This window comes from Plectrocnemia conspersa, unplaced genomic scaffold, assembly GCF_051122295.1.
Source record: "Plectrocnemia conspersa isolate PC_06_02 unplaced genomic scaffold, ASM5112229v1 ptg000012l, whole genome shotgun sequence".
Lineage (NCBI taxonomy): Eukaryota > Metazoa > Arthropoda > Insecta > Trichoptera > Polycentropodidae > Plectrocnemia > Plectrocnemia conspersa.
In genome coordinates, this window is record NW_028277176.1 from 7,418,267 (window position 1) to 7,431,485 (window position 13,219).

Genomic DNA, 13,219 nt, shown 5'->3' on the forward strand with positions numbered 1-13,219 from the left:
TGATTTCAATTAATTTTAATTACCAGTGTAATTTAGTGTATGTGTTAGAATTAAGCAGTGTATAATTAAGATTAGTGTTTATAATAGTGCATCAGAACGTTGAGAAATAAAAAGCACACGAATTGTGTTTACACGGCGTGGCGCTGGCGTCCATTACCAACGCGCCACCGACGCCGACGCTGACGCGCCCCCCACTACCCGCCACGCACAAGGTCAAAACAAGTATTTGTAATTTTCTGTGTCTTTCAAATATAGTTAACCCTTTGTGCTCGTAACTCGACAATGTGTCGACATCCGAGTGTATTCCAAGCGTTGCACTCGTACGTCGAAAAAAAAATTCAATGCATTTATTGGCTTTGTGTTCGAGCTAATTATACCAATTTAAATTAATTAATGGTAAAAAACCTTCGTGTAAACACATTTTAGTAATATTGGATTTTAACTTGTGCAAATAACTCAATAATCTTCAGTGTAAGATTATTGTAAATTTTTTCATCGGAACATGGCCGGCCCCTTTCGGTGTTAAGACCGCAAAACGCGATACGTTGTCAAGTATTGCTATTGAACTGTTTTTTTTTCCTTCAAAGGGTGTCTATATTTTTGTGATATGGGATGAAACGGGATCATATGCTCTAATTGTGCATAATTTTTACTTAATATTGTGTGTCTGTTATGAAATAAAACGATTAGAAAAAAGAGCGAGATGCAAGCAGAGCTCGCTATTTCGCTCTCACTTAAAATGAGCGATTGACAACTAACGATCTGCGTATCGACATTTTTTGCGGCAACTCAAATAATAATATTAGTCTTTTCGAGCTAGTCAATTACTAACAATTAGTAATCTGTGTTTTAATTATTTATAAATACATATATTGATTTATTTTTACAAATTATCCATATAATTTCGAATGACGATATAATAATGGATGTTTAAGGAAGTGACGATCTATTTGATATTAACCGTGTTATTATTACTGTGACAGTAATAGTAGTAGGAATGATATCTAACCACTTGGTACGCCAAGTAAATATTGTTATTGAAATGATAACCTTACCAAATACTTTTGTATTGTCATTATGAGGGCCTATTTATAGTTATATATAGATATTTCAGGCTACAAATTCTAATAAAATAAAGCTATATACTGTTTGTAGAAAAGCTAAATATTTTTTTTAAATTATTATCTATTTTTTTATATAACAATATTAAGAATATAACAAATAAAAAAAGCTCAAAAGTATTGCAAAGTAAAGGATAAAATCTGAAAGTTCGAGATTAGAGTTAATAGGTATTATTAATATTTTTTTTATCAATATTATACTTATGAATCTTTTGGATGAAAATATAATATAAGCTAGGTGTTTTAATTGAGTAATAATTTAATTGTAGATAGGTATATGATATAAATAACTCAAATTGTATTAAAGTTAACATAGAATTAATACCAGCTATTTAAAATATTTTCTTTTATTAAACACTAACACTATTTTTTATGATTTCCACTTCTAATTAAGTATTAAAAGAAAAAAAATAGTTTAAAAAAAAGTTTACTACATAATTGAGATGAACTTTAATTAAATATTTTTTGTAGCATTACCTATGAATGGTATTTTTTTTATTTGCTTGATAAAATTGTAATTAAAAAAACATATGGTTTTTAGCTTTTCGATTTAAATTACATGAGATTTTTATATATGCATTACTTATAATGTGTTTAGAACTTTTTATCTAATATTAAATATGTTTGTGTTACACGGAATCGGTGAAATCGCTTATTGTGTGAAATAGGTAAAAATTGCATAATTCATGAAAAATGCAAGCCTGTTGCTTTATTCATGAATTAGGCAAATTATCTGCCGAATGGGTGAATTGAGCAGGAATTGTTTCGCTTATTTCGCGCATTGAGCAAAGTTGATATTTTTGCTAACTCATTTAATTATATAAAAAAAAATCAATCATTAACTACAGTGATGTTCATCATCATTAAGAATGCATATACATTTATTATAAGGTATTTTGGACAGGTTAAGTGCGAGTGAGCGAGCGTTGGTCAAAATAGTGCACACCACATGATTCGTTGCAGAGTGTTATTCACGGGGTGTTCACTGTTTTGAGAAAAATAGTTATTTTATTTTATTGTATTACAATATAATTGCCAATCTTCCGGCATCAGTTACACGGCCTTATACAATATAAGTACAATATAAGTACTATTTTTAATGGCAATACAATTTACAGTAGCAAAAAATTTGGACCCTACAATATACGTGATGTTTCGCAATGTCTTAGTTTCAAAAAACATTTGGCTTAGTTCCAAAAAATACTATTAGATTATCTCATCGTATGTACTAATAGAAATATTATACTTATTATATATTATATATAATTTAAGCAATGATTTATAAAATAATTGAGATCTTGTAGAGAATAAATCAGATATATGCAACATATGTGGCATAAGAATGCAAATGTATTGCACAGTAAACAATAAGACGAATATAAATAGTTTTATTTAGAAATTTAGCTTTCTCAAAAGTTGCAAATTTCAGTGTCAGCATCGTGATCTGAATTTTAAATCAGTCTATCAGTCTATCGTCTCCCCCCATGTGACCTCAGACACTGCTAAAACCGCAACCGTGCAAAATGCGACGTTCCATATCGCCTTTGAATCTAAACAGCCTTCTCCCCATGACCCCTGAACCCGAGTCCATATATATTTTTTCTTCCACCCGCACAATCTACCATGTCACGGCGAATGCGAAAAGACGTGATGCGAATCTCGCCAGGCCTGACTAACGTTTATTTTTAGGTGTTCCTGGAAAAGCTCGATCGGGTGCATTCATACATTCCTCGGTGTGTCTTTTATCAAGTTACTCCGAATACCTTTCGGAATTTATTGCTGTGAGAGATTAACGCCGGTCTTGAATTAGCATCTTCGCCCATTGGAGACGTTGCACTTTTAGTGACGTGTTACTATAAGGCCAATTTGCAAGCGACGTGAAATTCGCGAGAAAGCTCCGGCAAATTGAAGGAAAAAGGTTTTACGAGCTGTCACACTTATGTGTCAAGACGTTAAACTAGATTCACAGGTTTATGATATTAATTTCTAACGATGATATATTACTGATTTGTGCTAAATATAATTATATTGATATCAACAGGCCTGGCGAGAGGGGCCCAACTCTGAAAAAAATTAGAGCAAGAATATATTTATAAAAAAAGTAAAAACCGACCTCAAATAATGAATCTAAAATAAAAAAGCTACAGTTATTGCCTCAAAAGTATTTTCAATACTTGGTTTTTGAATTTTTACGTTCTATAGTATTATTTAATTTCCTTTCACTGACAGATTATGTGGAAGAACCTGACGACACACTGCAAAAAACAATAAAATTTACCCCAATCATTATTGCAAGGGTGCGGTTGGAACCAGCTGGGGGTTGTTAGATGAACTGTAGGGTCGCTATTTGCCTTTCTGTTTACCAGACTATCCCCTCGGGTTATAACTGCGATCGCATTCTAGTTGTCGAAAAAGTATCTTCAATTTATACATAAGATAACTGGTGTTATTTTATTATAAAGCAGGGCAAACTGATATGATTTATGGTTGCTAGAAGCCACGTTCCACTTTTTCATTCGAATTTACAGTAATTTATAATATGATAATTTTAGCACGGAATGTTATGTCGTTGTTGCGCAATTTCGACTAGCTTGGTTTTAGCAGGCGACAAGTGGTAAGGAGTTTGGTACATGCCGCAGGCTCTGATCAAACAGGTTTCGAATTGTGCTTCCAAGACATATCAAAAGCTAGATCGAATCGAGTGCATTCTATATTATCCTCAAGGAAAAAAAAGATCACCCATTCTTAGTTATGATGAAACATTTTATTCACAAAGCGTGCATCATCAATTCGGTATGCCAAAAATGGTTTATTTCTGAACGCTGATTCGAGAAGATTGCTACAGTGAAACTCCCTTTAAATAATAAATCACTGGTTGAACGCTTTATAAAAAAATAAATAGCCTAAAAAAATATGTATGGAAGCGCTTTGTCTATGTTACATGTGGAAGAATTTTTGGTGCAAAAATAAACGCAAGAATCCATGGGATTAGCAAAAAAAGTTTAGAATATTTATAATAGAAGGGTTTTCGTAAATTAAAATAAATGTATAAAAAAGGTTTATGTTAAATAGTTATAAAGTGATATAGCAGAACAATAGGTATTAAATTATTTGCTTGCTAACATTAATGGAATAGTCTATAGCAATATACTAATTGATTAAAACTAGTAAATGATTTACTTTTGTTTATATAATTGCGTTCTAGAGAGATTATAATATGACATATTGCAGCTATTTTTCTGATTTAAGTTGCTGTATTAATTTTATTTATTTATTATAAATCTAATCATTATGATTTGACTGAATATCTATTTTATTACTTGTAATTATTTTTTAATATTTTAATATTATTTAGAATTTATATATAAATATTGTCATTCTGCAAAACAAAAACGGATACATTTTGCTAAGTTTATCTTAATATCTTTATGTTACATAAATACGAAAACAACTATTGACATAAAAGTTAAAAGTTACGTTAAAGCTAAAAAATACGTTCTAAGTGCCGAAATTCTAGAAATTACTCATATTTTCAAGTAGTCTCTTTAAATCGATATTAATAATATTTAAATTTAAATCAATCTAATGTTTTTAATTATGGTATTATTATCTTAACAAAGCAAGTTATATTTATTGATCTATTTTTTTAAATTAAAATTATTATTTCTGATACTTTTTATTGTTAACATTAAAATATGCATGTATGAACTAGTATTTATTATTCAAATCGTATTTTTCGATTTGTTATAAATTTACTATTTAGAACAATTGTTTCGCATACATAAAATAGCTCTCCATTCCACATGAATTTTTTAGCTCTATGAAGCTATCACCGAAAACAGCATTTTGACTGAGCTGAAGGATTGTTGACACCACCCCTCATACAATTTAAAAGTGCTACGGCAAGAATACATTGAATTGTTTCTTCGTGCTCGCAACAAAAGGAGATTTTCGCACTAACTATAATATAAAGAAATTCCACCTGGCTAGAAGATTCGAATAATATAACTATCCATCGACTCCAGATCCTTTAGAAAAGTCAGTGAGTCTGCATTTGTGCAATCATCAGCATATATTATTCTCGGCTCTCAGAAGAAGAATAGCAGTAAGTCTAATTTGGATACCTACGGCACTCCATCACAAGCAAAATATCAGTACCACAGCTCACATATCGACAGTGAAGTTACTGTTTGTGTGTAGCTTTGTCAAATGCTTTCTTATTTTCGGTATACACAATATAGACCTGTATTTTATCACCAGATAGATCATATTTAAATAATCAACCAGTATACATATTTAAAAAATTAGGGATATTTATAAAAATTTAATCAAAGGAGATCCATCAGTAATATTAATTATATTTAAGTGGCTCCTGTTTCATATTTATATAAATAATCAATATAAATAGATGGGACTTAGTAAAAAAATATTTCAAGGGCTTTCTGATTAAATTTAGTAAAAATGAGATTTAGTAAAAATATATTTCAAGGGCTTTCTGATTAAAATCAAAATAAATGTATTTACCAAACTCAACAATGATGACATGACAATAAAATTTATATTATGTTCATTAATCTTTGTTGTATATTAGTGTTTTGGTATATCTATTATAACTAAGCTCGACAATAATCTGATATGATTTATGGCTATGATTTATTATCAGTGTATTGCTGTATATATATATATATATATATATATATATATATATATATATATATATATATATATATATATAAAAATTATATTATCTCTATATTAAAGTATTAGTATATTACACGCTAAGAACTCAACACGAAGTACATAAAATACGTTTAAATTAACTGAAAAATTGTTATAATATTAAAATATAGATAATTATACTTTATGTTTAAAATGGGCAATATCGATTATGCTACTTTAACAGTTTAAAATAATATTTGAAGTGCTAACAACAGTCAAATTCAGGTGATCTACTTCTCCTTATGATACTTCTTTACTTTTTTTCTCAGATGCAAACAAACAAAACACAACTCTCGAGACACATGTGGATATAATACTTTTCTACAATACACGTAGTAGTAGCTTAGAGCCATTTTCTCCTCGTTATTTGGCGTAATTCGATCGTTAGCGATACGCCGCCATTGCGATATTATCCAACATGGCGAAACAGATCATTGCCAATTTTGCAATTGAGGCTAAACTATGCAGTAAGAGATGCGTGCTTTTGAACTCTCTTTGAAACTGACCCAAATATAAATCTCTTGTTTGGAAAATAAACGGCAAAAAACAACATTGAACGCATTATGTCATTGTTAAACGGCGTCGACCTTAGCGGATTTTTTAAGTGTGTGATTTTTTCGACAACGGAAGGTTGCGGGTTCAAGTTCGGATTTTAACTTGTATAAATTTCGTCGGTGAACGGCAGTTTGCTGTATGCAACGTCCATCGAATCAAGTTTGTCGAGTTTTCGATGGAGACTCATGAATCTTTCATTAGATGTGTCAGCGCGAGTGAATTTTGAGAGTGAACTTTAAAAAGTGCTGATATAACTGTATGAATCATAAAATACTAATAGATTAAAATCGGATTCGTAAGAAGATCACCATTATTAATTATACTATAACATGGTATGTTCTAGCATATCAAGTATTGAATTTATTTTAACAAAAATAGTACATTTAATTTATTCAAGTAAATTTAAAAACATAGAGCAGAAAGTTTAGATTAAGAATATTAATGTTATATTATAGTAGATTATGATCAGATGTAGCAGCTTGAGTTTTCTATTTTTTTTTATTCCCACGGATTGATCACATTGATTAATTAAAGTCAAGTTAGATGTTACTCGGTATTCATTTAAAATAAGATAGAAGACAGGAAGTATTTTGATGTGCGGTACATCAAGGGAAAGTGATTGATACGAACTTTAATTTAATATTTTGTTCTTTTGCTTTAATGATTCACTAAAATCTTTTTATGTCGATTTTTTTATGTGTTCATTAAGATGCTAATGTGACTTTATAACACCTAAAATGAAATATTATGAACTGCTCAAATATTATTGTTGTAACCTTCCAGTTTGTTGTGCTTTATAAAATCAGCCAATGTGATAATTATAACTATAAATACTAAAATACATAATAAAATGTTCTACTATGTATTATATATTCCAAAGAAGATTATTGCGCACGAGGTCCCACCGGCCGTCGCGCTCCCGTCGTGGTCCATCAAAAAATAATATTGCCCTCGCCGCCGTCACGTCAGTCTTTATAGAGTGCCACCTAATTTTGCTGCCAAATAAATCGCTCCCCTACAGCAATAATAACATTAGCATTTTCATACCAGAATATACTATAAAAACAATTTGCGTAACCCACTAATGTCATGTATCAAAGACTACGATAGAAACAGCTTAAGTTTAAATATAAAAACATAATGCCAAAGCACACATTGCTTTTTAAGCTAAATAACACATTTCAATGATTTCTGATCTTTAACTAAATGTGCTTAAATGAATACTGAATCCATTATTTTTATTTTTTCACTTTAATTAAACAAGGCTTTTTAGTTTTTCGCCTCAAGTTATAATCACTAAAGTTTCATTTTATTATATTGTAGCTTATATTATAATAACATTTTAAACATAATAGTGGTTATAAATTAGTGTCAGTTAGTTCTAGTTCAGTGATAATATCTAAATGAAATTAAACTGTTGAATTGAATTTCGCTTACGTTCTCTTAATTTAAAGCGAGAATTTCGATACGCGAGTTATTTTCAAAGGTACTTTTGTGTGCATTCACATACATGACTTGCATTAATATTAATTTTGTCTATTCTGACGTCCTTCATTTGGTGTTTTTTTTCTTTCACCAAACCATGACACGATTGTGAATACATTGAGTCATGACCATATGTTTGTTCCGGTCAAATAGTATCGAAATAAATATTGATAGACAGAGCCGATTGTTCAAACACACCCATTAACGACATTTCTATTCATGAAAAAATAAATTAACGACTACATGTAATTTTTAATGATAAAATAATATTAATTAATCAAAATATTATATTTTGGTTAATATTTTCGTAGGAGATTATACAAATTTAACAGACACTGTGACCGATTAGAATCGGTTGCGAAATGCGTTTTAGAAAACGAAACGGTATTGTTTCGGCTATAGTTCACAAAGACAAAACGTTTTTAATTGTTGGGATGTTACGAAACGCTATAAGAATTTATGTTTGTTATATGTTGTTTGCACACAATGTTACAAAATTTAAAAGATAAAACTCTAGAGTGGTTTCAACATCTCATTGCCGCCGGCTGGAGCTAATTAATTAAAAAAGCTACCACGGACACATATGATGGGTTAAATATTTATTTTACAAAGCAAACGTGTTGCTTAAGTGGTTAGCAACACGCAATAGTAGGTAAAATTAACTAAATATGGTGAATTATTATCATTATATCGCGTGATTATTAATACAGAGCCAATTTAAAATAGTTTTGAAAGTTGAAAGAAAGATGAGGACATTGAGAGGTATTATAATAATAAAAAAATGAGTGTAGAGAACAAAGGTAATTTTTTATGGATGATTTATATTGCATATTTTCTTAAATATAAATTTAATCAACGATCAATTGCAAATGGATCTGTTTTAGATAAATTTTCACTAAGTTGTTAATAATAGCGTTTCATTAATCATAAATCAATTTTTTATTTAAGATATTCTATTTTCTTTAAATCTAGTTCATCAATCTATGTATCTCACTATTGTTTTTACATCAACTTTGACATGACACCATTCCGATGATCGCATCCATTATGTCTATTATAAAAATTCGACGTTTAAAAAGCCATATATTTTTTCCGATGATGTTCATTCACCGTCCCCTTGCGGCTGTGCACGTTTTCTAATTGCAATTTTACGATATGTAAACCATGGCGAAAATGAGAGAGGGAAAAATCTTGGATAGATAAAGCACATGATTTGTTGTTGTACGTTTGACCCTGTTCCCATAGCGTGTGCAATATGAATCACACTGGAAGACAATGCATTCGGATTTGCATATCTGCAACGACGCGAGACAGGAAACACTTGCACACTTTGCTCTGATTAGAAGGATACAAATATAATTGCAAACTGGATACGCAGATGTGTTACGAAAGATATAATCTGGACTAGAAATTAACTGTCAATTTTGTAATTTAACGAGTCGTTTTTACTATGTAGATAAATATCAAATCACACGATACGTCACGATTATTTCGGGTTAAAAAAGGTTAAGGACGCTATTATGACAGGACAAGACACTCGGAAAGATGTAATACTCTTTATGAACTTTAAATGAAGATCGTGATTAAAAAATATTAAAAAGAGCTTCACCTTCTCAAGCTTTTTAAGCTCTTTCAAATTACATTTGTAACTCTAGTTTGTCTATATAATGAAATACAATGGGTGGCGCATTTAAAAGTGCCTGATGATTTTATTTATGATCCATTATTATACAGCATAGTATTAACTGAAACATGTGCGAGATTGTGGTTAAAACTGTGTGTCTTGATTCCGTTGCGTCTAATTTACACTAGAAATCTGTAATGGATACTTTGATGAATTTATGACAGGCGCCGCTAGGCGAACTACATTTGCAACTAAATCAACATAGGGGTTAATATTTTAATTTCATAATTGTATATTATTTTCTCGCAAATAGCTATTATTACTTCTAAACTTTCGAGTCGTAAAACTGAGTTTTGGCTAAGGTTGTTTTTCTGTGTCAAAGGTGCGTCTAATTGGATACGCATGTGTTCGAACAGAGTTCAAAATTGTCCCTTCGGGGACCGTGAATTTATGGTCATGGTACAAATGCAAATGAAATCGAATGCTTTATTACTATTATTTGTAATGGCTTTCACGAGTGGCTGAGTCGACGACAGGTCTTTGGCATAATACACACACGGTATGTCAATCTTTTCGGCAATAACTCTCCGGGTAATTATCGGTTCGGCTAATCGATGACAATTTCGAATTCTTCCGGAACGACTCGTGTCATTAGAGATTTCCCTTTCGGCTTGCTTCTGCTGGGAATCGAAAATTAATATAAAAATATACGAGCGACGGTAATCAATTAGCACGGGTAAGAGTTTGAAGTATTTGGCTCTAAAATTGTAGTGTTTATTTTCGAGGATGATTTATGCCAACTTGTTAACGGAACGTACTTAAAAAAAGACTATTCAAAATCAGCTCAATCGACTATGAGGCGTGAGAATAATATTGTTGTATATTTTTATGGATAGAAAGCTTTAAAAATCACGTGCAATTATAAGTATTTGTCAGTAAGTCTGAATAAATCCGGTGCCTACTTAGTTAGGTCAGGTTTGCCGTAGAAATGAAAAGTTTTGCTTGATACTCAGCGTAGCTCTACTTAGTACGAGTCCGGCTGAACTCTCGTTTATGGCAAATTGTAAGCAAAGTAGTTAAAGTGTCAAGTTCTGACTGAAGTATATTCATTGAGAAAGGTAATTCGGTACGCTGTGTTTAAACTAATATCCCATTTGAGAATTGATTTAGATAATGCCATGATTCAGGGTGGAAACAGAATATTTGTTACTGTCTAAGAAATATCTAGTTTTCTAGACTACGTACGATAATTGAAAAAATGATTCAGGTATTTGACGGCGGAGATATGCTATTAACGTATTATTTATAAAGACACAGACTGTATCTTATGTTCAGGTTTTTTTGCATGTGCTTTCAAACCGTTTATAATACCAGTAAGATTAAAATTCATTCTTAAAAAGTCCTCATTAACGTTAAAATCGTTGATGAGACAGATTCTGCTAATTTTCGAAGGGTATATAAGCTGAATCACAGCGTACTGAACTTAAATTGTAAAAGGTTTTTAATTTTGTCCTTAAATTATAACCACAATCGTTTCGTCTTAAATTCTTATTTTTTATTATACTAATTGTTAACATTAAAATGGGTAAAAAGCAGTAACATGTCCATTATATAATAATTATAATTAATTATTATATAATGGACATGTTATAATTAATATGTCTGTAAAATTATTTATATTATTGAAATAAAGGTATTAAAAAAACGGCGTACTGAATTCCTTTAAACTTCACTCAGTACTTGCTATTTTACCACTTCGTTTCTGACTTGAAATAAAAGTTCATCAGACTCGCATCAAGCGTAGCTACGCCGAATCAACCGATACTACTCTTAGAAGCCCGAGAAAGCAACCGTTTGAGCAATCACCTAAATGGCAAGAGTTCAACTTAATCTTCCATATGACTTGAAGACTCACAATATGCAGTATTACTGTGAGATCAGACAAGTGTATGTACATATACATAATTATTACGCAAATTGTATTGCTATTGTGATTTAAAATAATTTATGTAAAACAACTTTTTAATTCTAAAAATAAACGCGCGTATCCTTTTTTTATACAAAAATATAATGGTTTATTATAAATAAAGTAGTCTTCCGACATCGGTATCTCAAAGACATGCTAATCTGACATCCATTAAGTAGTTTAAGAGCACTTGCAAAAAGTACATAAACAAAAGATATTGCCGGTGTCAATACAAACAAAATACTTGTTCAATTATTCTTTAAAAAATTCTAGAGGAAAAAAATCAATAGAAATAAATAATAAGATATTAAAAAAGTTCATTTGAAGCCTTTCATATTAAAGTTTAAGGACATAACGGCATTGTAATGCGAAAGCAGACGTTTCAATAAAAGATAAATTAAAAATATCAGACTTTGGATATATTAAGAACATTTAAATCTACATAAAAATAAGATTGTTACATAAAAGATTATTTAAAACACTTTTTAAGAAAAGTGCATATTATTTTATTTATTTAAAAAAAAGCTTGCATTGCACTTTTAAATTGTGCTTTTTTATTTTTTTAGCCTTAAAAGTAGCGTTTTTATGTTAAAAATTTATACTTTTCATTCGAGAAACTATAATAAAAATATTTTTTTATTAGTTGTTACATATTTTGACAGCAAGAAAAAATATGTAATGATTTGTAATTAATCATTAAAAAATTAAGAGACATACAAATTGTTTTAATTGAATATATTTTTATCCTTAAAGTTAATTAATATAAGACTAGCTATTTACAGATATTCTCATAGTTAAAATATACAATAAAAACATAGATAAGATAGCACCTGATTATTTTTAATTAATGTGTGTCATTCATAAAAAATAATATTAATGTTATAATTTAACGTATACATAACGATGTAAACGGGAACATAATTAAATTAAAAGGTTAAAAAACAAACAATAAAAAATACCGGTTGGTACATTTGTCCGTGAGAAAGTATCAATGGCGAACAAACCGAATTTTTTCGCGGTGCAAATATTCATCATAAATTTTCCGACACGTGTGAGAAGACCCTGAATCCTATTGTTTAACGGATTACAATCGAGCTTATCTCTTTTTTTTAGCACAGTTTCATTTTACTGTTGCTCGTCTAAATACCTCTTACTGACACGTATATTTAAAGAAAATTGGATTAGTATTTTTAGATATTGAATAGGTATTTGACACAACTTGGTATTGTGCGATTTATATGTGTAATTTAACATTTTTTTTATTTTTACAGAATAATGTATGGGTAGATTTAGTATATATATAGTACGGTTGCAACTAATCAGTAGTCTATAATTAAATTTAATAGGAAACACACGACAATCGCACGTTTGCCAATTGGCGGTGACCGCATACACGTGTGGCGACCACGCGTCCGCAACAATGTCTTTTTGTGTTATTCTGCCAAAAGTGTTTAGCGACTTAGCCGACATTGAAAATGCGCGTGAGGTCGAGGTCCGTTATTCTAATCACATTTTCGTGCAATTATATGTAAAGTGCACGACGGCACGAAGTGACTCACCGTTCGGAACGGATCAAAAGACCCGCGGAACGGTCTTAATAATAATGCGACCGAGTAAGGGTCATCTGAGGTTATACAAGATTTTGAGACGAACTGAAAAAGGTCAGAAAAGTATTCGGGTGAATATCGGTTTTTTTCTGATGATGCAAAAAGTACTAAAGGGACTGTAAGTTAGATTTTTTCAAGTTTC

The 13,219-nt window shown here is 30.5% G+C and overlaps 1 protein-coding gene across 1 annotated transcript in view; it reads right to left on the reverse strand.

Moving 5' to 3' along the window:
• ko (Stork-head domain-containing protein knockout) overlaps positions 1 to 13,219 on the reverse strand; it is a 160,105-nt gene that overhangs the window by 7,517 nt on the left and 139,369 nt on the right. The gene's annotated exons all lie outside the window — the stretch shown is intronic.